Raw genomic sequence first — 26659 nt, forward strand, 5'->3', positions numbered from 1 at the left:
TGGTCGGAAATTTCCGGGTCATCACATTATGAACTACGTGTCTTTATTTCCTTTGCTGAACAACTTGCGTATTAACTAGGTTTATCTTCAAAAACTGTCCTGTATCAAAGTGTACTATATTTCATGTTATATGTAATATAGCGAAGTTGTAAGTTTGAAGAATATTTGTATGTGATATATTATTATAATTAGTGTTTCATATGGAATTATAGTAGTTGAATTGTATATTAGCTACTAAGTATGAACTTAACGGGTAGGTAGTACCCGAATTTAAACTTATAAAACGCTAATATGAAGAAAAAGCTTTTATAAATGAGTTCATATTATGCTACGAAATACTATTGACTACACTTAATATTCTGTATGATTAACTCGATTCAGTTAGCTATTTTGAAGAAAATGGCACCGACTACTCGACACACCATGAATATGAGCGAAGAAGAATTTCGTACCTTTCTTGCTGCAAATATAGTCGCAGTACAAGGCTGCGCTACATACCAACATTAACTCTGAATCTAGCAATGCAGCTAACGGCGCAAGAAATCGTGTAGGATGCTCCTACAAAGAATTCACTGCCTGCAAACCTTTGGAATTTGATGGAACCGAAGGACCAATTGGATTAAAATGGTGGAGCGAGAAAGTCGAATCGGTGTTTGCCATAAGTAAGTGTGCTGAAGAGGACAAAGTTAAGTACGCTACGCATACCTTCACAGGTACTACGTTAACGTGGTGGAACACCTATCTTGAACAGGTAGGACAAAATGCTGCTTACGCACTAACGTGGTCGGCATTCAAGCAATTGATGAACGAGCAGTACCGTCCTAGAAACGAAGTCAATAAACTCAAGGCAGAACTTAGAGAGTTACGAACACAAGGGTTCGACGTTACCACATATGAACGACGATTCACAGAGTTGTGCCTATTGTGTCCGAGAGCATTCGAAGATGAAGAAGAGAAGATTGACGCGTTTGTAAAAGGGTTACCAGTAAGGATTCAAGAAGATGTGAGTTTACACGAGCCCGCTTCTATACACAAGGCAAGTCGAATGGCTCATAAACTTATAAATCAGATTGAGGGAAGAATTAAATAGCAGGCTGCCGAAGAAGCCAACACGAAACAACTCAAGAGGAAGTGGGAGGAAAACGGTGACAAAAGTCACCAGTACAACAATAACAACAATTACCACCACAATCGCAACAACTATCCCAACAACCGCAACAACAATCGCAACAATAACCGCAATCCTAACAATAACTACAACAAACATCCCAACCACAACAACAACTACAACAACCGTTTCAACAACAATAACAACCCCAACAACAACCTCATAACAACAACGGCAACAAAAACCAAAAACAGCCATGTCATAGGTGTGAAGAAAATCATCAGGGGTTTTGCACGACATTTTGCAACAGGTGTAAAAGAAATGGTCATAGCGCGACAAAGTGTGAGGTCTACGGACCAAAGTTTAACAGAACTAAAGGAACGAATAATGTCGGAACAAGTAATACCAACGCTGTTTGTTATAAATGTGGAAAACCGGGCCACGTTATTAGAAATTGCCCGAATCAGGGGAATACTAATGGGCAAGGCCGTGGAAGAGTTTTCAATATTAATGCGGCAGAAGCACAGGAAGACAGCTTGTTACGAGTACGTTTCTTATTGACGATAAATCTGCTTATATTTTATTTGATTCGGGTGCAGATAGAAGCTATATGAGTAGAGAATTTTGTGCTAAATTAAGTTTCCCATTGATGCCTTTGGATAATAAATTTTTACTCGAATTAGCAAATGGTAAATTAATTTCAGCAGATAATATATGTCGGGATAGAGAAATTAAACTGGGTGATGAAACGTTTAAGATTGATTTAATAGCAGTCGAGTAAGGGAGTTTTGATGTAATAATTTGCATGGACTGGTTGAAGAAGGTAAGAGCAGAGGTCGTTTGTTACAAAAATGCGATTCGCATTATGCGAGCAAAAGGAAAACCTTTAATGGTGTACGGAGAAAAGAACAACGCGAAGTTAAATCTTATTAGTAGTTTGAAGGTGCAAAAACTAATAAGAAAAGGTTGTTACGTCATTCTAGCACACATCGAGGAAGTTAAACCTGAAGAAAAGAACATCAGTGATGTTCCCGTCGCAAAAGAATTTCCCGATGTATTTTTGAAAGAATTACCAGGATTACCCCCACATCGATCCATTGAATTTCAAATAGACCTTGTACCAGGAGCTGCACCAATAGCTCGTGCTCCATACAGACTCGCACCCACCGAAATGAAAGAATTACAAAGTCAGTTACAGGAACTTTTAGAGCATGGTTTCATTCGACCAAGCGCATCACCATGGGGAGCTCCTGTTTTGTTTGTCAAGAAGAAAGATGGTACATTCAGGTTGTGTATCGACTACCGAGAGTTGAACAAACTTACCATCAAGGACCGCTACCCACTGCTGAGAATCGACGACTTATTTGATCAACTACAAGGCTCGTCTATTTATTCAAAGATCGATTTACATTCTGGATATCATCAAATGCGGGTGAAGGAGGATGATATTCCAAAAACTACTTTTAGGACGTGTTACGGTCATTACGAGTTTATGGTTATGCCGTTTGGATAGACTAATGCACCAGCTGTGTTCAAGGACCTCATGAACCGAGTGTGTGGGCCATATCTTGACAAGTTTGTCATTATTTTCATCGATGACATACTTATTTACTCGAGGAATGATCAAGAGCACGAAGAACATTTGAGAAAAGTGCTAGAGTTGTTGAGAAAAGAAAAACTTTAAGCTAAGTTTTCAAAGTGTGCATCTTGGTTGGAAGAAGTTCAATTCCTCGGTCATATAGTGAACAAAGAAGATATTCAGGTGGATCCAGCAAAGACTGAAACTGTTGAAAAGTGGCAAACCCCGAAAACTCCGAAACACATACGCCAATTTTTAGGGCTAGCTGGTTATTATAGGAGATTCATCTAAGATTTTTCTAAAATAGCAAAACCCTTGACTGCATTAACGCATAAAGGGAGGAAATTTGAATGGAAGGATGAACAAGAAAAAGCGTTTCAATTGTTGAAGAAAAAGTTAACTACGGCACCTATATTGTCATTACCTGAAGGGAATGATGATTTTGTGATATATAGTGATGCCTCAAAGCAAGGTCTCGGTTGTGTATTAATGCAACGAACGAAAGTAATTGCTTATACGTCTAGACAATTGAAGATTCACGAGCAGAATTATACGACGCATGATTTGGAATTAGGCGCGGTTGTTTTTGCATTAAAGACTTGGAGGCACTACTTATATGGGGTCAAAAGTATTATATATACCGACCACAAAAGTCTTCAACACATATTTAATCATAAACAACTGAACATGAGGCAGCGCAGATGGATTGAATTGTTGAATGATTACGACTTTGAGATTCGTTACCACCCAGGGAAGGTAAATGTGGTAGCCGACACCTTGAGCAGAAAGGACAGAGAACCCATTCGTGTAAAATCTATGAATATAATGATTCACACTAACCTTACTAATCAAATAAAGGAGGCGCAACAAGGAGTTTTAAAAGAGGAAAATTTAAAGGATGAAATACCCAAAGGATGGGGGAAGCATCTTAATATTCGGGAAGACGGAACCCGGTATAGGGCTAAAAGAATTTGGGTACCAAAATTTGGAGATATGAGAGAAATGCTACTTAGAGAAGCTCATAAAACCAGATACTCAATACATCCTAGAACGGGGAAGATGTACAAGGATCTCAAGAAACATTTTTGGTGGCGAGGTATGAAAGTCGATGTTGCTAAATACGTAGGGGAATGTTTGACTTGTTCTAAGGTCAAAGCGGAGCATCAGAAACCATCAGGTCTACTTCAACAACCCGAAATCCCGGAATGGAAATGGGAAGACATTACCATGGATTTCATCACTAAATTGCCAAGGACTGCAAGTGGTTTTGATACTATTTGGGTAATAGTTGATCGTCTCACTAAATCAGCACACTTCCTCTCAATAAGAGAAGATGACAAGATGGAGAAGTTAGCACGACTGTATTGAGATGGCGCCATTTGAAGCACTTTATGGTAGAAAGTGCAGGTCTCCGATTTGTTGGAGTGAAGTGGGGTATAGACAAATTACGGGTCCGGAGATAATACAAGAAACTACCGAGAAGATCGTCCAAATTCAACAACGGTTGAAAACCGCCCAAAGTCGATAAAAGAGCTACGCCGACATTAAAAGAAAAGATATAAAATTTGAAATTGGAGAGATGGTCATGCTTAAGGTTGCACCTTGGAAAGGCGTTGTTCGATTTGGTAAACGAGGGAAATTAAATCCAAGGTATATAGGACCATTCACGATTATAGATCGTGTCGGACCAGTAGCTTACCGACTTGAATTACCACAACAACTCGCGGCTGTACATAACACTTTCCATGTCTCAAATTTGAAGAAATGTTTTGCTAAAGAAGATCTCACTATTCCGTTAGACGAAATCCAAATCAACGAAAAACTTCAATTCGTCGAAGAACCCGTCGAAATAATGGATCGTGAGGTTAAAAGACTTAAGCAAAACAAGATACCAATTGTTAAAGTTCGATGGAATGCTCGTAGAGGACCCGAGTTCACCTAGGAACGAGAAGATCAGATGAAGAAGAAATACCCGCACTTATTTCCAGAAGATACGTCAACACCTCCAACTGCTTAAAATTTCGGGACGAAATTTATTTAACGGGTAGGTACTATAGTGACCCGAACTTTTCCATGTTTATATATATTAAATGAAATTGTTATTTGTATGATTAAGTGTTTCCAACATATTAAGTAATCAAACTTGTTAAGACTTGATTAATTGAAATAGGTTTCATATAGACAATTGACCACCCATGTTGACTGGTGATTCACGAACGTTAAAACTTTTAAAAACTATATGATGACATATATATGATTATATATATAGTTAACATGATATTATGATAAGTAAGTATCTCATTAGGTATTTTAACAATGAGTTATATACATAAAATTGAGTTTATTGAATTAAGAAACTCGAAACGATATATATAACGATTATCGTTATAACAACGTCGTACTAAATACATATGAATCATATTAAGATATTGATACACTATGTTTAATCATGATAAATTATAATTAAACATGTCATTAAGTGTATTAACAATGAACTACATATGTAAAAACAAGACTACTAACTTAATGATTTCGAAACGAGACATATATGTAACGATTATCGTTGTAACAATATTTAACTATATATATATCATACTAAGATATATTAATATATCATAATATCATGATAATGTAATAGTTTAACATCTCATTAGATATAATAAACATTTGGTTAACAACATTTTAACATGATCGTTAACTTAAAGGTTTCAAATCAACATTTACATGTAACGACTAACGATGACTTAACGACTCAGTTAAAATGCATATACATGTAGTGTTTTAATATGTATTCATACACTTTTGAAAGACTTCAAGACACTTATCAAAATAATTCTACTTAACAAAAATGCTTACAATTACATCCTCGTTCAGTTTCATCAACAATTATACTCGTATGCACCCGTATTCGTACTCGTACAATACATAGCTTTTAGATGTTACACAGCTTTTAGATGTATGTACTATTGGTATATACACTCTAATGATCAGCTCTTAGCAGCCCATGTGAGTCACCTAACACATGTGGGAACCATCATTTGGCAACTAGCATGAAATATCTCTTAAAATTACAAAAATATCAGTAATCATTCATGACCTATTTACATGTAAATAAAATTACACATCCTTTATATCTAATCCATATACCAATGATCAAAAACACCTACAAACACTTTCATTCTTCAATTTTCTTCATCTAATTGATCTCTCTCAAGTTCTATCTTCAAGTTCTAAGTGTTCTTCATAAATTCTATAAGTTCTAGTTTCATAAAATCAAGAATACTTCCAAGTTTGCTAGCTTACTTCCAATCTTGTAAAGAGATCATCCAACCTCAAGAAATCTTTCTTATTTACAGTAAGATATCTTTCTAATACAAGGTAATACTCATATTCAAACTTTGATTCAATTTTTATAACTATAACAATCTTATTTCGAGTGAAAATCTTACTTGAACTTGTTTTCGTGTCATGATTCTGCTTCAAGAACTTTCAAGCCATCCAAGGATCCTTTGAAGCTAGATATATTTTTCTAATTTCTAGTAGGTTTATCCACAAAACCTAAGGTAGTAATGATGTTCATAACATCATTCGATTCATATATATAAAACTACCTTATTCGAAGGTTTAAACTTGAAATCACTAGAACATAGTTTAGTTAATTCTAAACTTGTTCGTAAACAAAAGTTAATCCTTCTAACTTGACTTTTAAAATCAACTAAACACATGTTCTATATCTATATGATATGATAACTTAATGATTTAAAACCTGGAAACACGAAAAACACCGTAAAACTGGATATACGCCATGGTTAAACTCAAAATGGAAGTATGTTTTTCAAAATGGTCATCAAGACGTCGTTCTTTTGACTGAAATGACTACATCTTACAAAAACGACTTGTAACTTATATTTCCGACTATAAACCAATACTTTTTCTGTTTAGATTCATAAAATAGAGTTCAATATGAAACCATATCAATTTTATTCACTCAAAACGGATTTAAAATGAAGAAGTTATGGGTAAAACAAGATTGGATATTTTTTTATTGTTGTAGCTACGGGAATTATTGTAACAATTCTATACAAATCATATCCTAGCTAACTTATATTGTATTATACGTGTAGTATAATATATTATGTAATCTTGGGATACCATAGACACGTATACAAATGTTTTGACATATCATATCGACCCATGTATATATATTATTTGAAACAACCATAGACACTCTATATGCAGTAATGTTTGAGTTAGCTATACAGGGTTGAGGTTGATGAAAGGACCCGTCCTAATCCACCTGGACGAAGTCATCAACATTTGGTCCCATTGCGATGATCGGCTCCAAGTAATGTCCTTATATTGAGCAAATGCACAGCGGAAGACTTAATTCGTACCTGAGAATAAACATGCTTTAAAGTGTCAACTAAAAGGTTGGTGAGTTCATAGGTTTATCATAACAATCATTTCAATATGTTAATAGACCATAAGATTTCATAATCATAAACATAATACACTCGCAAGTGTATGTAAAGCATTCTAAGTGGTTGAGCACTTGGTAACCATACTTAACATTTAATCAACGTCGCATATTCCCTTTATTATGAAATCTCACTACACCGTATCAAGTGTAGTCACCAAAACGAAGTACTGTGCAACCGTTGAATACTGGTTGTCCAGTCCGGTTGGGGTTGTCAGGCCCGATAGATCTATCAACAGGATTTGCGTTTACAATACCCATGTAAATAGTAGTTACCAAGCTACAGGGAAATATGCCAGTGGCACAACTCAGCGTAGAATATATTTTTAAGTACTTGTGTCTATTTTGTAAACATTTATAAAAGCAGCGCATGTATTCTCAGCCCAAAAATATATATTGCAAAAGCAATTAAAAAGGGAGCAAATGAAACTCACTTTTGCCTTGAAGGTATTTAATTCGACTTGGTCTCCGATAGATATCACGAACCTAACCATATATATAATATATCAACATATTTTCTTTTTAAGTAATCGTTACATATATATATATATATATATATATATATATATATATATATATATATATATATATATATATATATATATATATATATATATATATATATATATATATATATATATATATATATATATATATATATATATATATATATATATATATATATATATATATACTTGTAATACTTTTAATATTTTTCTTAGTCCGTAGTTAGCAGTCCGATGTTAGTGGTCCACAATTAGTTTCTTAAATAAAATAAATAAAGACCCCATCGTATTCGTATTGATCAAAATTAATCTCGACCCATGGTACCATGTTGTCAAATGACGTGTTGCGTACAATCATGAGGTCTTATGATTAATCTTCTCGTGTTGTTTACGGGTGGTCCTGAAATATATAAAATCAAATCATAAGTAATTATATTTAAAATATCATATTAATTAGAAAAGATATGATTAATTTACTTTTTCTCCAAATATTTTCGTAGCTAAACTAGCTTCGGATACCCAATCCTGTTTTAGTCGTAGTTTCTTCATTACAACTCCGTTTTTGTTGGTTCAACTTGCCAATTCCTTGGATCGAGTCAAATTTTAAGAATATGAACTGAAAATACCTTAGTTTGTATTCGAAATTATAGGTTATAGGTCAAACTTTGGTGAAACTTATGAAAGTGATCATTTTCCATCATAAAAACAACATTTAATGATCATTTTTCTAAAAATACTTACACTTTGAGTTAAACCATGAATTTTTTATGTGTTAACATATTCATAAGAAATATCATTTTTCCAGAACATGAACTTCTAATTCAAAGTTCAAGATGGTTTTTAATTATCCAACCCAAAACAGCCCCCGGTTGCACTTCGGTGACGTAGATTCAGTTTTTAAGATGTTCTTTGTAAAACCAAGTTATATCTTGTTAGGTTAGCATATCATTATGATATATTACAGGTCTTGAAGTGTTTTAAAAGTCAAGTTAGAAGGATCTATTTAGTTTGCGAACAAGTTTGAAATCATTCAAACTATGTTCTTGTTGTTAAAATTTTATACCACAAAATAAGATAGCTATATGAATATGAATTGAATAAGATTATGAACAAGGTTACTACCTCAAGTTACTTGGACAAAGTTACTGCAAAAGATAAGAAATAATCTTGGAATCAAAGAGTGGTGGAGTTAGATCAAAAGGTTGGAAGTAAACTTCTTCAAATGGGTGGTTATTTTGATATGTTCTTGAAAGAGTTTTCTTATGGTGTTTAAGGCTTGTAATTGAAGCTAAATGATGGGAAAAATGCTTGGAGATGATCAAGTATGAAGTTAGGAGTATTTTGAGAGAGAAATTAGGGTGTAGGTATGAGAAAATGGAGTGAAGAAATGGTGTTCATTTATAAAAACGTTTTTAGTTTATAAAGAAAGAAAAGGATTCCTAATTTTGTTTTCTTACTAATAATTCATACTACTTGACAAATTCTAGTTACCTCATATCTAGGGCAGTAATAATATTGATTAGGATGTTGATTTGTTGTGTATATACCAATAGTAAATACGTATAGAAGCTGGGTATGATACGGGTACATATACCCTAGATATACGTATAGAAATCTTGAGGAAACGGAACGAGAATTCAAATATAGCTATCTTTTGTGAATATACTTATATTTTTTTTATGTATTTAAGTCCTTAAAAAGTTATTAAATACATTATATATACGATACATGTATAAGCATTATAGATTATAAGTATATATATATCAAAGAATGTTACGTATAGTTATCGTTTTGAAAACTTAAGTTAGTAGTTTCAAAATATACTTATAACTCATTGTCATTAGTACACAATGAGATGTTAAACCATCCTTAGATCATGTTAAATATATATAAATACATATATATACACAAACGTATAATTATCGTATGTTATATAGTTCGTGATATCATCGGTCATATTGGACGGTCAAACGTTGTGTAAAACTCTTTTCAAAAACACAAGTCTCAACAATTTGGATTGCTTATCATGTTGGTATGGTTTAATTTATGTAAATATTAATCTCATAAGTATAATTTGGTCAAAAAATTCTGGGTCATTACAGTTGATTCCAAAAATATATATACTTTGAGTTGTGATCTAGCCTGAGACGTGTATACACTGGGTCGTGGATTGATTCAAGATAATATATATCAATTTATTTCTGTACATTTAACTATGGACAACTAGTTGTAGGTTACTAATGAGGACAGCTGACTTAATAAACTTAAAACATCAAAATGTATTAAAAGTGTTGTAAATATATTTTGAACATACTTTGATATATATGTACATATTTGTTATAGGTTTGTGAATCGACCAGTGGCCAAGTCTTACTTCCCGACGAAGTAAAAATCTGTGAAAGTGAGTTATAGTCCCACTTTTAAAATCTAATATTTTGGGATGAGAATACATGCAGTTTTATAAATGTTTTATGAAATAGACACAAGTAAATGAAACTGAATTATATGGGTGAATGATCGAAGCCAAATATGCCCCTTTTGCTTGGTAGCCTAAGAATTAGTAAACCGATCTACTAATTGACGCGAATCCTAAAGATAGATCTATTGGGCCTAACGAACCCCATCCAAAGTACCGGATGCTTTAGTACTTCGAATTCATTTTTATCATGTCCGAAGGATTTCCCTGAATGATAGGGGATATTCTTATATGCATCTTGTTAATGTTGGTTACCAGGTGTTCACCATATGAATGATTTTTATCTCTATGTATGGGATGTATATTGAAATATGAAATCTTGTGGTCTATTATTATGATTTGATAATATATAGGTTAAACCTATAACTCACCAACATTTTTGTTGACGTTTTAAGCATGTTTATTCTCAGGTGATTATTAAGAGCTTCCGCTGTTGCATACTAAAATAAGGACAAGATTTGGAGTCCATGCTTGTATGATATTATGTAAAAACTGCATTCAAGAAACTTATTTTTAATGTAATATATTTTTATTGTACACCATTATGTAATGGTCGTGTGTAAACGGTATATTTTAGATTATCATTATTTGATAATCTACGTAATGCTTTTTAAACCTTTATAGATAAAATAAAGGTTATGGTTGTTTTAAAAATGAATGCAGTCTTTGAAAAACGTCTCATATAGAGGTCAAAACCTCACGACGAAATCAATTAATATGGAACGTTTATAATCAATATGAACGGGACATTTTACTTACTAGTTACCTTAATGGACTTAACACCTTAATGGACTTCCATGGCCCAACCTACTCAACCTAGTGGACTACTTAATGGATTAATTAGCCCAATTACTTAATAATTAGCCCATGTAATTAATAAGATAAGTAACTTGCATGCTTGTGTACTCATACTTGCATTATATCTCAAACCACCCAACATACCAACACAACATGTACTACCACCATGGACCACACCATGCCACCACCACATGAGGCCAAAATGGTCCCCCTTTCCCCAAAACTGTCGGCCAAGCACCACCCCACCACCTTATTTTTTTAAAACTCTCATTTCACTCTCATTTCATTTCATTCAAACATACACACACACACATTTTCTCTCAAATCTCTCTCTAGTTTTCTCTCAAATATTTGAAGAACTTGTAAGCGTTCTTGATCTTCTTTTCTTCTTTTTCTTCATCATTTTCGTGAATCATCATCATCATAATCCAAGATTCATGTTTTGTAACTTGAATCATTATATATCTTGTGACTTTAAACTATAATTTGAAGAAAGTGCAAGAACATGGAGGATTAAAGCTTTTTAGCTTTTAATCTTCTTTACTTATGTTAGATCTAAGTTTTAAGTTCTTGGAGGATTAAAGCTTTTTAGCTTTTAATCTTCTTTACTTATGTTAGATCTAAGTTTTAAAACTTAAGATCTCTTTAATTATGTTAAAAGATCAAAACTCATGTTTATGATCTTCATGTAACTTGTAGATCCAACACTTTACTTTATGGATCTTCAAGAAAGTTTGAAATACAAGTTTACTAGCTTGACGTTTCTACAAAAAGTTAGTTTAGATCAAAAGTTTACTAACTTATGATCTTCTTTAGTTTGTTGTACTTTAGATTTGTGACTTGTGTTTTCATTAAACAAAGGATACAAGCTTACTAGCTTGAGATCTCATAAGTATTGTTAGGAATCCAAGCTCTTTAGCTTAAGGTTTCATTTTTGTGTTTGATCTAAGTTCCATGACTTAAGATCTTGCTTATTTAGTTGGATTCAAAGTTTGTAGCTTAATAGAACTTGTACTTGTGTTGAAACTAAGAAATTGATGTAACTTTGGTTCATCATCTTGCTCAAACTCTTACATGAGTTGTATTTTATTTCTTAGTCTTAACTTTGTGTTTTGATGGTTAAACCTTGGTTAAAGTGATGCTAAAACATCAAGAGTTGTACACTTGAGGCTTATACGCATCAAGGATGAGAACCGTGATGAGCATCAAGCACCAAGAAATCCACCGGAGCACTTTCTTTCTGTTTTTAGGGTCTGATCAGGCTCCTTGACTTGTGTAAAAGTTGATTTCTAGATAGTTCGGTTCGATTAGATGATGTTTCATTTAAGACTCGTCTAAATCCGATATACGGTTTAGGATTTATAGCCTTCCGAAAGTCACTACGCCTTTGTAACGTTGTGCTGAAATTTCTGACCTACTCGCACTTAAACCATCGCCACGGTCAAACGAAGACTCGTTAGGTTCTGAAAATTGGTCAGCGGTTAGAGGACTCACATACGGATCCTTGGCCACTGGTCTCACGTCATTTCAGTTTGTATAGAGGTCGTAGAAGCTGAACAAATTCAGCCTTTGTTTCGATCTCTATTCTTGATTGAGAACTTACTTTACTTTTTTCGTACGATGACGATGATGATGACACTTAAGATTTAACTTACATACTTTTAAACCCTTTTGGGATGAATTACTGACTTAGTAACTTTTTACTTAGGTTGAGGACCTTTCGAACCGACTTACTTGCTTACTTATCTCGTATCGACTTTTACCGCACTTTCACGGTGAGTTATAGCTCCCTTTTTAATCTTACTATTTTTGGGACTGAGAATACATGCGCTTTTTATGTTTTACTTACTAGGCACGAGTACTTAAACTTTATGTATGTGTGGGTGATATAACGGCATAAACTTTCCCCCTTAGTTCGGTAACGTTTAGTCATTAGTTTTTGAACCAGTGAACGTGAATCTTAGATATGGATCCATAGGGTTTGACATCCCCACTCGGGCTAGTCGCGCTAGCATTTAACGGGTGTTTAATACTTTGAGAACATATGCACTCGCCAAGTGCACTTTTAGGGGGTGATATTTACGTTAAGTTAGTTACCAAGTGCCCACGGTTAAACATATACTTTTCATACTTTTTTGAATACGAAATCTCGTGGCCTACATTACATTACTGTTACAATTAAACTATCGCTCACCAACATTCGTGTTGACTTTTTAAGCATGTTATTTCTCAGGTGCTTAGACGTTGTTGCTTTCGCTGTATTAGACTCTCGATGTTAGACTTCCGCTGCATTGCTTAGAGATGTCTCAATTACAAAACTTTTACTTTGCATTCGTAACTTATGATATATTTGAGCAGTGACTTTGTAACGACCTTTGTGTCACGTACTTATATTAATGTTTTCTATTCGTAGAAACACGCTATCTTTTGTAAAACGTTATCTTTTCATGAATGCGAACTTGTTTTAAAATAGCATATAGTGTGGTAACCTTGTAATGGACCTGTTGTTGATGAACCGTACACGTTAATTTTGTACGGGGCATCACATTTGGTATCAGAGCATTGGTTGTAGGGAATTAGGTTGCATTAGTGTGTCTTGACCGAGTCGAGTAAGATTCACTAATAGGACTAATCTACAACTTGCTTATTTACTTGTTTCTGCGGAACTTGCTGCATACTACTGCTTACTTTTACTGCTATATGGACTTGCTATATGCTACTGTTTATTCTCGCTACTGCATGCTACTATCTGCTTTTGATTTCACGTTACTTCGGTATGATATTGTTATTATTGCCATGCTATGTACTGCTGTAGACGATCTAGGCTGCTGTAGTTATTATGCCTGATTACATGCTTGCTATATGTCTTACTGACATGGAAAAAGTTATTTTTCCTTATTCAGATGTCGGACATACCGTCCATTATCATTGATTTGGAGAGCGACTCAGATACATTTGCTACTTCGCCTACTATTGTTGCTGGCTCACATATCCCGTCACCGCTACCCTCCGACGACTCTGGCGATTCGTCCTCCGGGGACTGTAGCCACGCACCTGACCTGACGGTCATCTATGACGGAGACGAGGATCCAGAGGAGGTTCCAGCTCCACCCAGCCCTAGACTCCCGGGGCCACAGCACCATTCCGGTGGTACTGTGATCCATAGGGGAAACGGGGACGGTCATTTCCGTAACGAGCGTGGGCATTGGGTTAGACGCATCGCTAATGGACGTGTTGTACCGATTCCACCAGGCAGATACCGACTTATGACCACCGGCCAGGCACATCCACCCTCAGACGATTCAGATGATTCATCATTCGATGACACCAGCGAGGAGGATCCCGAGGAGGATTCTGAGGAGGACTCCGCGGAGGAGCCCGTGCAGCCACCCTCTACCCCGCCAAAGAAGCGGTACCGCTTCGATGGTACTGTTATTCCAGGGGTTAATGTAGGTAAGTAGTTCATGAATGCACGTGGACTGTTGGTTAGGTCACAGCCCGCAAGCGGGTTGTGTCATATCCTGCTGATCCATTCGTACGTAAGGTCGGTCGTTATGTGCCATGTACTTCTGGTACTGCACCCTCCGCACCACCGGAACCACCTGCACCATCTGCACCATATGCACCACTTGCCCCACCAGCATCTCTCACCATCGAGGAGCTGACGAGGGAAGTGCATATCCTCCGTGCTCGGGTGACTGAGCTCGAGGACCAGATGTCCCACATAATGGACATCATTTACCCACCATCACCCTAGGGCTATTGTATTAGATTTCATTATGTAATCCCATTAGTAGTTTCATATTTTTTTCAAGTATTGTACGAACCTTATGAAGATGTATGCAACTTTTTATTAATAAATGGAACTTAATGTTGTTTAATTATTGTACGATGTTCTGTTTAAGTTATTACATGATGTTTTTTATGCTATCTGCAACTTCTTTGCCATGCTTAGTTAATGTGTATTGTGTTGTTTCCATATTGATTACCTTATACTATAGCATTATGAATTATTGAATACGGGATTTTGACTTAAGGCGAAATTTTGTTAAGAAGATCAATGGCAAACGGGAGAGTTCCAAGGGAAACGCCCACAGCAGTACAGATTGAGGAGATGATAGCTGCTCGAGTAGCCGCAGCAATAGCAGATGCCAACCCCAAGCTCCACCGGCTAACCAGAACATTCAGAACGGGTGCACTTATAAGGAATTCCAAAGCTGCAAGCCCCACAATTTCAGTGGTACTGAAGGGCCAGTTGGGCTGACAAGATGGTTTGAGAAATTGGAATCTATGTTCCGTGTGAGTAACTGTTCCGAAGTGAACAAAACTAAGTACGCCTCCTGCACACTGTCGGATGGCGCTTTAACCTGGTGGAACACACTCGCCCAGGTTCAGGGAATTGACAAGGCTTATGCTACACCATGGGAGGAATTTAAGAGTTCTATGATCGAGGAATACTGCCCCAGAACCGAAATTTAGAAGATGAAAGTGGAGTTTTTGGAACTGAAGGTTGTAGGGACTGATCTTGATGGCTATAACTGAAGGTACTTGGAGTTAACTTTGATGTGCCCCACGATGGTCACTCCTGAATTTAAGCGAATGGAACGGTATTTGTGGGGACTTCTCAAGACCATTCAGGGAAATGTCACCTCTTCAAAACTAGCAAATGTCCCAGAAGCTATGCGCATGGCGCACACCCTGATGAATCAAATTACCCAACAAGAGCAAGAAAAGGCGAAGTCGGAATTAGGAGCTAGTAATGGGAAACGTAAGTGGGACGGAAACAAGGGAAAAGTTTTTGATCAGAACCCAGCTAAGAGGTATGAAAATTGTAAGGGAAACAACGACTGGAGGAACCCTAACCCGAACCGTAGCTCGAACCCTAATTACAAAGGTAGCCTTCCGCAGTGCAAGAGATGCTACAAGCATCATACTAGGTGCTGCAATGTGGGTGATATAATAGCATAAACTTTCCCCTTAGTTCGGTAACGTTTAGTCATTGGTTTTTGAACCGGTGAACGCGAATCTTAGATATGGATCCATAGGGTTTGATATCCCCACTCGGGCTAGTCGCGCTAGCATTTAAAGGGTGTTTAATACTTCGAGAACATACTCACTTGCCAAGTGCACTTTTAGGGGGTTATATTTACGTTAAGTTAGTTACCAAGTGCCCACGGTTAAACATATACTTTTCATACTTTTTTGAATACGAAATCTCGTGGCCTACATTACATTACTGTTGCAATTAAACTATAGCTCATCAACATTCGTGTAGACTTTTTAAGCATGTTATTTCTCATGTTATTAGACTCTCAGTGTTAGACTTCCGCTACATTGCTTAGAGATGTCTCAATTACAAAACTTTTACTTTGCATTCGTAACTTATGATATATTTGAACAGTGGCTTTGTAACGACCTTCGTGTCACGTACTTATATTAATGTTTTCTATTCGTAGAAACACGCTATCTTTTGTAAAACGTTATCTTTTCATGAATGCGAACTTGTTTTAAAATAGCATATAGTGTGGTAACCTTGTAATGGACCTGTTGTTGATGATCCGTGCACATTAATTTTGTACGGGGCATCACATTTTCCGTTTTCCCCGCCATATGAAGATTTCGACTTTCTTCGGGATGAAGTTGTTTCTAAAAGTTTCACAATTTATAGGAGCAACATTTCGGAACATTTTTGAGAAGATAAGTTCGGTGAGAACCTTTGTACTAACAACACCATTACCGCATAGCCTCCATCTCCACGTGTCTTCCTTTGATGAATCGAAACTCACAGCTTGAAGTAAATTATGTATCTCAGTTAACTCACCTCTAGTTCACCTGTATGGATCTCGCACCCAACCTGCATCAGAAATCACCGGAGGGGTCTGCCAAAGAACTCGATTGCTGACCGTGACATCCTTGTCTTGTTCTAACTGAAATAATCTAGTAAACACTGATTTGAGAGGCTCATTACCGAGCCAGTGATCGTGCCAGAACCTAGTGCTGCAGCCATTTCCAATTGTTTTCACCACTGATCTTGAGAAATTGATTCCAAGCTCGTCCACCTTGTAACCTATTTTGACAATATCTAGCCATAAACTATTAGAGCTAGAAACATAAGATGACCCACCCGCAATAAGATGACCCAATTCCCCATAAATGCTCTTGATAACTTTAACCCACAAGGAGGTGATTTCGGTGTTAAACCTCCACTACCACTTGCCAATTAAAGCCCAATTTTTACATTTTAAAGAACCCAAATTGAGTCCTCCGTCCTCAAAAGGACGGATGCCATCATACCACGTAACCCAAGAAATTTTTGAAACATCCCCGGACCCGCCCTAAAAGAATTTACGTCTCAAACTCTCTAATTTGTTTAGCACACAAGGCGGGGCACGGAAGAACGAGAAGAAATACAAAGGCAAACTATTTAAAACCGAACCGACAAGTGTCAAACGTCCACCAAATGACATTGTTCTTGCTTTCCAATCCACGAGTCTCTTTTCGAATTTATCGATGACCGGTTTCCAACTATCCAATTTTCTCATATATGCACCAATTGGTAGTCCAAGGTAGTTAAAAGGAAATTTTCCTACCTTACACCCGAACAAATTTACAATACCGTTTGTTTCATTTACCCCAACGTTCACACCAAAAAGATTGCTTTTGTTATAATTAACTCTTAATCCGGAAGTCAATTCCAAACATTTTAGAAGTTTCATAAGGTTCTTAATGTTTTTTAAGCTCCATTCTCCAAAAAAAAAAAATCGTGTCGTCCGCATATTGTAGGTGTGATAAAATTATCTTGTCATTTCTGATTTCCACACTGATATTGCTCCATTTAGACATATTTATTACACAATATCGACCTCATTTTATTCGGTTTTGATGATCGTTGGGGTCTTAAAGTTTTTTTCCTGTGCCAAAGTGTCCACTCAAGGCAAAATTCCTAACTTGGTGTAAAATTGACCAAGAAACGTTCAAAAAAGTGCAAAATTATGACAAGTGCAGGAAACAACATCAAAAGCACCGCTCCTAGCTAAGGAGCGTTGCTCCTCACAGCCTAGAGCGCCGCACCTACGATAAAAGCGACACAATCACCAACGTTTTGTTCCAATTTCTTCACAGTGAGCAGAAGCGCCGCTCTTAAGAAGCAGAAACGCCGTTCCAATAGAGCCAAGAGCGCCGCACCAGATCCAACAGCGCTGCACCAGATTGAAGCCAAGAGCGCCGCACCTAAGTCAAAAGCGGCGCTCCTGACGCTGATTCAGCCCACTTTCCTCACCACTATAAATAGAAAATGTTAGGTCATTTGGCAAGAGAGTTACAGTTTTTACTCCGAATTTCACACACAAAACCCTAATTTCATCATCCATTAGAGTTCCAAGGTAAATTGGAGGAAGCAAGCTCAAGTTTCATCTTCATTAGTGATAGATCTTTCTTTTGTTATTAAATTGGGTTGTAATCTCTACTTTACTCTTTCATATTTTCAATCAAATAGTTGTAATCTTCACTTTAACTTCATCTAAGTTTAATCTTTACTTGTAATCTTTGTTTATCATCATTTATCTTTGAATCTCAGCTTGTAATCACTCAAGATGATGTTTATTGATGCTTTCATGATTATTGCTAGTGTAATCTTTGCTATGAGTAGCTAAATCTCTTGTGTTTGCTTATCTATGAATCTTTAATGCATAAGATGTGCCCTTAATCTATTGAATGAAAGTTGTTTTGAATGAAAATACATGAGCTAGTGTTATTGAGTTAGCCATGAGGTCCATTACTATGTTTGTTATTGGTTTTACTTTGATTACATGGATTGAGTAGCTCTTTAAGTGATTTTAGTAGTGAATCAATTTGTGCTTCAACACCTTTGGTGATCTAGACAACTAGAATAGGAATTTCAAGTGATTATGTTTCTAGACTAAGTTGGTTTTCAATTGACCTTTATTCATCATAGTGGTGTTTGACCGTCTTAGGTGACTTTGATGGTTAAAGGGTTTTAAGTGATTTTAACCCGGGCATAATATCAATAATCAACTCATACATTATTTGATCTAGTGTTACTAAGCTTATGTGAATTTGTAAGGTAAAATTGGATTAAGAATATTTACTAGTTCAAACAACTTAAGCGATAATAATTTGGAAAAAACAAGGGCCATTTAAGCATAAAGAGGATTAGATAATTGAACACTCTTCATCGTATTAATTAACTCTCATTTCTTAATTACTTGTTACTTGTTAAGTTTTAGATTGTTTATTGCAAATTTAGTTGTTAGTTAAATCTCTCGCAAACCCCCCCCCCTCCCCCCTCCCACCCCGACCCCCAATAAAACAAAACCCCTAGGATAACTATTAGTTTCAAATACATAACTATTAGTTTCAAATACATAATCTACACCGCTCTCTTGGGACGAACTTGATAAGAATACTTACATTAAGTACTATAGGAACCGGGTTTTAAGTGCTCGATAGATTGTGCGTGCTTTTTGTGATATTTGAATCTTGTATAAATTTAGGAAGTTATGTATGGTATATCCACGACACGTCACACTTTCTTGGCGCCACTGCCGGGGAGCGGTTAGCTAAGTTAGGTTGTGTATTTGGTTTAAGCTTTTAGTTATTCGATCCTTTTGTAAGGATTCGTCCTTACAAAAGTTACTTTCAATGTCTTTTAATTATTATTTTGTATTGGATAATAGCTTGTGTTTTTTTTTTTTTTTTTTTTTTTTTTTTTTTGTCTTTGAAGGTTAGGTATATTGGTGTATGAGAAGAAGATCCCTCAAGGATCAAGATTTCACACAACCATTTTTCGATCCGGAAAAACACATACACGGGGTTTATAAGCGTAGAGAAGAACGGGATTTAAGGAAGAATTTTGAGGTTTTGCCATTTTGTTTGATAGAAATGGACGGAGAAGGAGAGGGTAATCCACATGTTAATCCACCGGTTGTTAATGAAGTAGTTGCAAATGATCCAAATGACACTCCGATGTGGAATGTTAGAATGGTGGCACAAACGGTTGTACCTCCGGCTATCACAAAACTACCAATTGAAGCGGAAAATTGGAAGATCGAGGGTAACTTTTTCACAATGTTCAAGGATAGACTTTTTCGCGGGCTAATAGACGAAAATCCTTTTGATCACATTCAATATTTTAACGATATTTGTGATATCTACAAGAACAAGGATGTCACCGAAGATGCTTTTAAGTTAAGGGCATTCCCCTTCACGCTTGATGGAGAAGCTAAGGCTTGGTTAAGGAACTTGCCATCGGATTCGATTAAGTCTTTTCAAGATTTGAATGAAGCATTCATTAATCACTTTTTCCCGCCTTCAAAGGTGGAGCGTTTAAGAAGGGAGATTAATGGGTTCACGCAAAGGGGAGATGAGTCTTTTTATGATGCGTGGGTGCGTTTCAAGAAGTTATTAAGAGCTTACCCACCGCATGGTCTAACCAAGAAGGAGTACATCAATACGTTCTACCAGGGTACAAATTTTCAAACTAAGTAATATCTTGATTCATCTTCGGGTGGAGTGTTTATGTACAACTCACCCAATGCGGTTGAAAAGTTACTAGAGGACATCGCGGTTAATACATATGAATGGGCACCTTCACTAAGAGATTTGACGAGGAAGAATGTGGCTCAAGTGGAGAGTGAAGATGGGCAAGTTACCTTGGCAAGCTTGAATAACCAATTTCAATTATATGGGAAAGAATTGAAAAAGATACAACAAATGCTCGTAGCAATGCAAGTCGGTTGTCAAAGGTGTGAAGGACCACATCTCAACAAAAATTGTCCCCAAGTTAATCAATATACTCACATTGACTTGGATGACATTCCTATGAATTCGGAAGCTCATGTGAACTATGTGAGTAACCAAAACTTTCAACGAGGAGGAACTTCTACCTAAGGCAACAACTCTTTCCAATCGAATAATAGCTACTACAAACCTAACCAAAAACAAGTGTCATTTAACACTTAAACCAACACACCTCCCGGATTCTCCAACCAAAACCGAAACCAAGGCTATAACTCCAACTACAATCAAAACCGCCAAAACAACTTCCCATCCCACAACCAACAAAATTACAACAACCAATCTTATAACAACCATTCCAACCCAAATTATCAAGGAAATCAAGGGTACCAAAACCAAGGTTATAGTCAACCTCAAAAAAACTAAGGTTACAATCAACAAACTCAACAAACTCAACAAAATAACCAACCTTCTAAAAGCTTAGAGGAGCTTATGCAAACTTACATCAAGAAGGTGGAATCAACCGAAGCTTTATTGTTAAAGGAAAACGAATTCTTGAAGCAACAAATTCGACACACCCAAGCCTCATTCCAAAATCTTGAGAGCACCGTTGGGAGACTTTCAAGTCAAGTTGCTGAAAGACCTCAAGGAACTTTACCATCCAATACTCAAGTTAACCCAAACACTTACAACAATAACCGTCAACAAAATCAAAACCAAAACAACAACACTACTAGAGTTATCCCAATAGAAAGAAACACTACTAATCAAAACACCAACCACGCAAGCTCTTCAAATCCTAACAACAACTATGCTCAGGTGAATTCTATTTCTTCAATGAAAAAGAAGGAGGAAACCGAATCTCCTAAAGTTTTTGCAATTGATCTTGATGAGGGAGAGTTTGATTTGGATGGAGCTTTATATATGGATACAATGGATCTCGGTGTGTTCAAGTTCTCGGGTGATTCGGATGTAGCGGAATTTATCCCATATCAAATAAAAAGTGTTATGACAATGGAAGCTACCGAGTTGATATGCAAGGATCTAGAGGGTGAATTAAAGAAGGTTGAATTGGGTGACTTGGAGAAAAGGGATAAAGTAGAAAGCAACTTGGATATAAAAGCACAAAGCAAGGAATTTGAGGAATTTGCTCCATCAATCGAAGGGAACAAGGAGGCACTGGTCTCACAACCTCAACCATTACCTCCTACACATCTAAAGGATGTGGATTGTAAGTTGAACCAAGATGAACACAATAATATTTATGTCAAACTTCCCTTGGAGGAAGTGCTTGAAAACATGCCCAATTATGGGAAATTCTTGAAAGCACTCATGGCCAGGAGGGGAGAGGTTGAACAAGCATCCACCACTTTCTTACTTAAGGAGTGTGATGGGATTTTGAGAAAATAAAACTTACCAACTAAATTGGGCGATCCCGGACCATTCTTAGTACCATGCAAAGTAAACGGGTCGGAACCATTTACATCATTACCCGACTAGGGGGCTAGCATAAATTTCATGCCCTTATCCATTTATAACAAGCTTGGCCTAGGAAACCTTTCACCCACCAAAATGGGAGTGAAATTAATTGACCAATCAATTAACCCAAGCGTGGGGATCACCGAGGACCTAATTTTCAAAGTAGGGAGCATGGAATTTCCAACCGATTTTGTAATTGTTGACATAAAGGAAGACCCAGTTGTACCCCTAGTACTAGGGAGGCCATTTTTAGCAACCGCAGATTCTTTCTTTGACTTTAGAACCGGGAAGTTGACCCTTAGAGACAAAGAAAAATGCGTAAGCATTAGGAGCAAAAGTGTTAAATTACCAACAAAACCTTCGACCAAACCACAAGTTGTTGCTAGTGTGCAATGCACTACAAGCCCAAAGCGAGTTGGTTCACCAACTAGATGTGGTGGTGGTTTGACCCGAAAAGTCCCAAGTAAGCTTAATCATAAAAATGATGTTATTGATATGTCAATGAGAAAATTGTATGATCAAATTCATCATGTCTCATCCCAAAAGGATGAGAAGATGAGAAAATGTCTAGTGTCAAACTTGTCAAAACGGGAAAAATGCAAGCTTGAGGAGTTGATCAAGGAAACCAAAGCGATTAATGATTAGGTAATGTTGGTTATGAATGAAAGTGGTAAAGGTAACGGTTCCCTTAGTTCAAAGGGAGGGGAGGTTTACCACCCCGGTATTAGCTAAGACTCAAGTGGAAATTGAGTCGGGTGATAGACTCGTTAAACAATTTCCACAATCTTGTTTATATTTTACTTTAATTACATTGCATGTAGGATTGTATGATATTCTCTTTATTTATTTGTTTTTGCATTTAGATAGCTTTTATGCATTTGGTTAAATTGAAAAATCCAAAAATAATTTGTTAACATGGTCAAAATGTGCTTAAAAATGAGAAAAACTGCATTCAGGTACAATTGCGGTGCTTCTATAGAAGAAGCGGCGCTCTTGCTTCTAAAGAGTGATGCTTTTGATTTAGGAGCGACGCTTTTCACCATGTTTTGGAACAATTTTTTATCAGTAGACAAGAGCGACACTCTCGCAAGTAGGAGCGACGCTTTTGCTTGTTTAGGAGCGACGCTTTTCACCCAATTGCTGCGCTTTTGAGCTGGCAGGAGTGGCGCACCTGTCTCAAGTGCGGCGCTTTTGAATCTGTTACTTAACCAATTTTGGACGAGCAAAACACCACTTTTTCACACCCAACTCAATTTTTCTCTCGAATAGCGGCGCATCCTCAACCCTTATCACCATAAATCAACCCAATACTTCAAATTACATCAATTTTCTTGCAAATATTCAACACTTAACATGAGAAAAGTAAGAATCTATCATTCTAATTCATTCTTTAACATGATTTAGGTATTTTTAAAATTTTTCTCTTTTTGCTTAAATAGTAGATTATGCTTGAATAATGATGTTAATGTTCAATTTGTTGATGATTCTCGACTACATTGTTGTTGATTAACATGTTTTGCATGCTTAGTTACAAATATTTCAACTTTGAAATTCTAGGGTTCATCCAATTTGGGGGTTTTTAATTTCGAGCCAAATTAGGGTGTTAGGTGTTGATGTTGATGCTTAATTGTTAGTCTACCATGATAATCTTGCTTTGAATCCATCTTTCATGCTTGTAAGGTTTGAATTTGCAAATTAGGGTTCATGAGCTAGGGTTTTGACTTAGTTTGACTAATTCGGGTTTGTGGTTAGTGATAATATGCTTGTTTGCGGTATAATGATATCATAACATGTGAAGTTGAAATGATTTGATGATTACTCTTGTCTTAGTCGAATTTTTCACTAATTAGGCTTTGACTAAGGTTGACTTTTTGCAACTTGTTCATGTTGACCATGTTTGACCAAGAGGAGCCTGATAGTTGAATATATTGCATGTTTGGCTTATGATACTGCGTATTGTTAGAAGATTTTATTGCAAGAGCTAAATATGTAACTTTTTGTAAAAGTTTGAAAGTTCACTAAGTCTTTGCTTATGTTTGATTTCACTTTTTGCCATGACTAAATGAAATTGTTTCATTCATATTGGTTATTCATGCACATATCTTTTTTGATGAAACCAATTGTGAATTTTTAAAATCAACTTGGAAATTGTGACTAGAGCTTGAAAATGAATTATTGCATGCTAACCTGTATTTTTCCACAATATTTTTCTTTGTTGTCTTGACATACAGACTAACATTCTAACACAGTCGCATGGTGGCTCAGGTAGTGGAAAGCGTCAAAAGAGTATCGGTGTTAAGGGCAGGGGTAAGAAACCAGTTCAGGATACTGAGGTAATTGAGGATGAGAAATGCCACAGATCCCTGAGGATATTCAAAGGCTCTCCACGGACCCTTGGTTACAGCAGATTTTAATTAACCCACGCTTTAGGGATGGTTTAGCAATTAGGCTTAAGGAGACTTTCTATGCTGGAAAGGCAATTGATTGGTCCCTTTTAGACGAGGGTGGTTTCACGGATGAAACTGAACTACTTTTTGATGTTAAGTATGGAAACATGAGAATCAACCCCTGGGTCCCGATTTTTAGGTACAATGAGCCCATCTACGACGTCCCTACTTTAGATTTCGCCTCTACCCTAATGGTAAACTTCACGGTGTCAAGCATTACTTATCAAAGCTACATGACCTTTCAATTGGGGGGAAAACAATGAACAATGAGTATGCTCCAATTCATTAGAGCCTTAGGAATTTACTCTGAATTCAGAAATTCCGATGCCCTTTGGGACTACCTTTTGAATTGTCACATTCCAATCCTCAACACTGAAGATTTTAATTACCCTACAGCCTGGTACGAAATTAGTAGTAAAGTCTTTAGCCCGGGTAAAACCGTAGCCAACACCCTTAGGACCCATGATTTAAGGACAATAGCGTGATTCATTGCCAATACGGTCAACTACCGTTTCAACAATAATGAAAAGATGTCTTATTTAGACATTTGGCTTACTCACCAAATCTCCCATAAGACACACATTCATGTTCCTCATGTAATTACTGATTATCTCTTTGACAAGATGGGGATGAAAGCGAAAAAGGGTACAGTGGGCGGTGTGTTCGTTACGAAGATTGCTAAGTATTTGAAGGTCAATCTTTCAACGTTTACACCCAGGTAAATGAATCCATTTGGCTATGCGGATTTTAAAGGGGGTAAGATTCTTAAGCGGGATATGAACAAGATTATGAGAAAATGGTTTGATTATGGTAGGGCCGAGGAAGAAGCAGAGGAAAGGGCTAGGCATGAGAGTAGCCGAGCTTAAGTTCAAGGTAGCGGTGTCCCGGCCTAGTATGATCCCACATGGATTGTAAACCAATTCGACCAAATCAACATCAACCAACAAAATCAATCATACGAGGCGAGCTATCACTTTTCGGGGCTTCGCGCGATTTCGCAATGGCAAGTCCATTATAGTCAACTAGGCCGTGTGGACCTGAATGCTCCACAACCATTTGCTCCTACTTATGACCCGTATGATCAACAACACCCGAGGACTCAACCGTTCATTGATTATGACCTAAATGAAGGGTATAGGAGAGCTGAGGAGTTCGCTTACTTCGAAAGCTTAAGGAACCAACAACCTCAAGATCCGAATCAACAATCCACACCGCCAAACTATTATGACTACCCAAATCTGGACCAATTAGGAAGTTCTTATTCAGGAGGGTATAATTGGTGGTAACTTCCATGGTTGTGTTCTCGCTCCCTTACCTCTTGCTTTGGTGAAAACATTTGGTGTTTGTTTAATTGTGAAACTTTTAATTTGAATTGATGGTTTGTAATAATTATGGGCGGTTGTTTTGGGAAAAAATTTGACCAATTGCTTGGTGGTCATGGTGAGTTTGAAAACAATTTGACTTGTGTCTTGAATGATGGTATTTGGATCCGGAGGGCATGTGTTTCCCGGATAAAACAATTAGAATTTGATTGTGGCATGTAATAACTTAATACTTTCTAGGAACGTGATGTTTTTATCTATGAATGTTTGTGTGTCTGAGGTCGCTTGGTCATGATGGTTGAGTATTCGATTTATGCATGTGCGATGTTGGTTATCATTATCGTTATATTGTGTTTGTTTGTGAAGCGTTGAAACTATCATTTGCATGTGATATTGTGGAAATAGATTGTTTGGTTTTATGTATCATTATGGTGGTAGTTATTGGTGTTGCTTGCTTGATATTTTTGGATCGTTGTGGATTTTTTATGGGCGCTCACACTCACCCGAGTATGGCCCCGCACATTCTTATACCTTGTGAGCATACTTCAATTGTAGGGAATGCCATATGTACTTGGCTCCTTCTTTTGGCTCAACAAGTGGTGCAACAACATGCAAGAAATTTGGTGACTAAGTTTCTCGAATGGTGACAACAAAGATCAATTGATCTAATCCGGTTTTTATTTTCTCTTCTCTTCTCTATTCTAATTCAAA

This window comes from Rutidosis leptorrhynchoides, chromosome 1, assembly GCF_046630445.1.
Source record: "Rutidosis leptorrhynchoides isolate AG116_Rl617_1_P2 chromosome 1, CSIRO_AGI_Rlap_v1, whole genome shotgun sequence".
NCBI classification, from domain to species: Eukaryota; Viridiplantae; Streptophyta; class Magnoliopsida; order Asterales; family Asteraceae; genus Rutidosis; species Rutidosis leptorrhynchoides.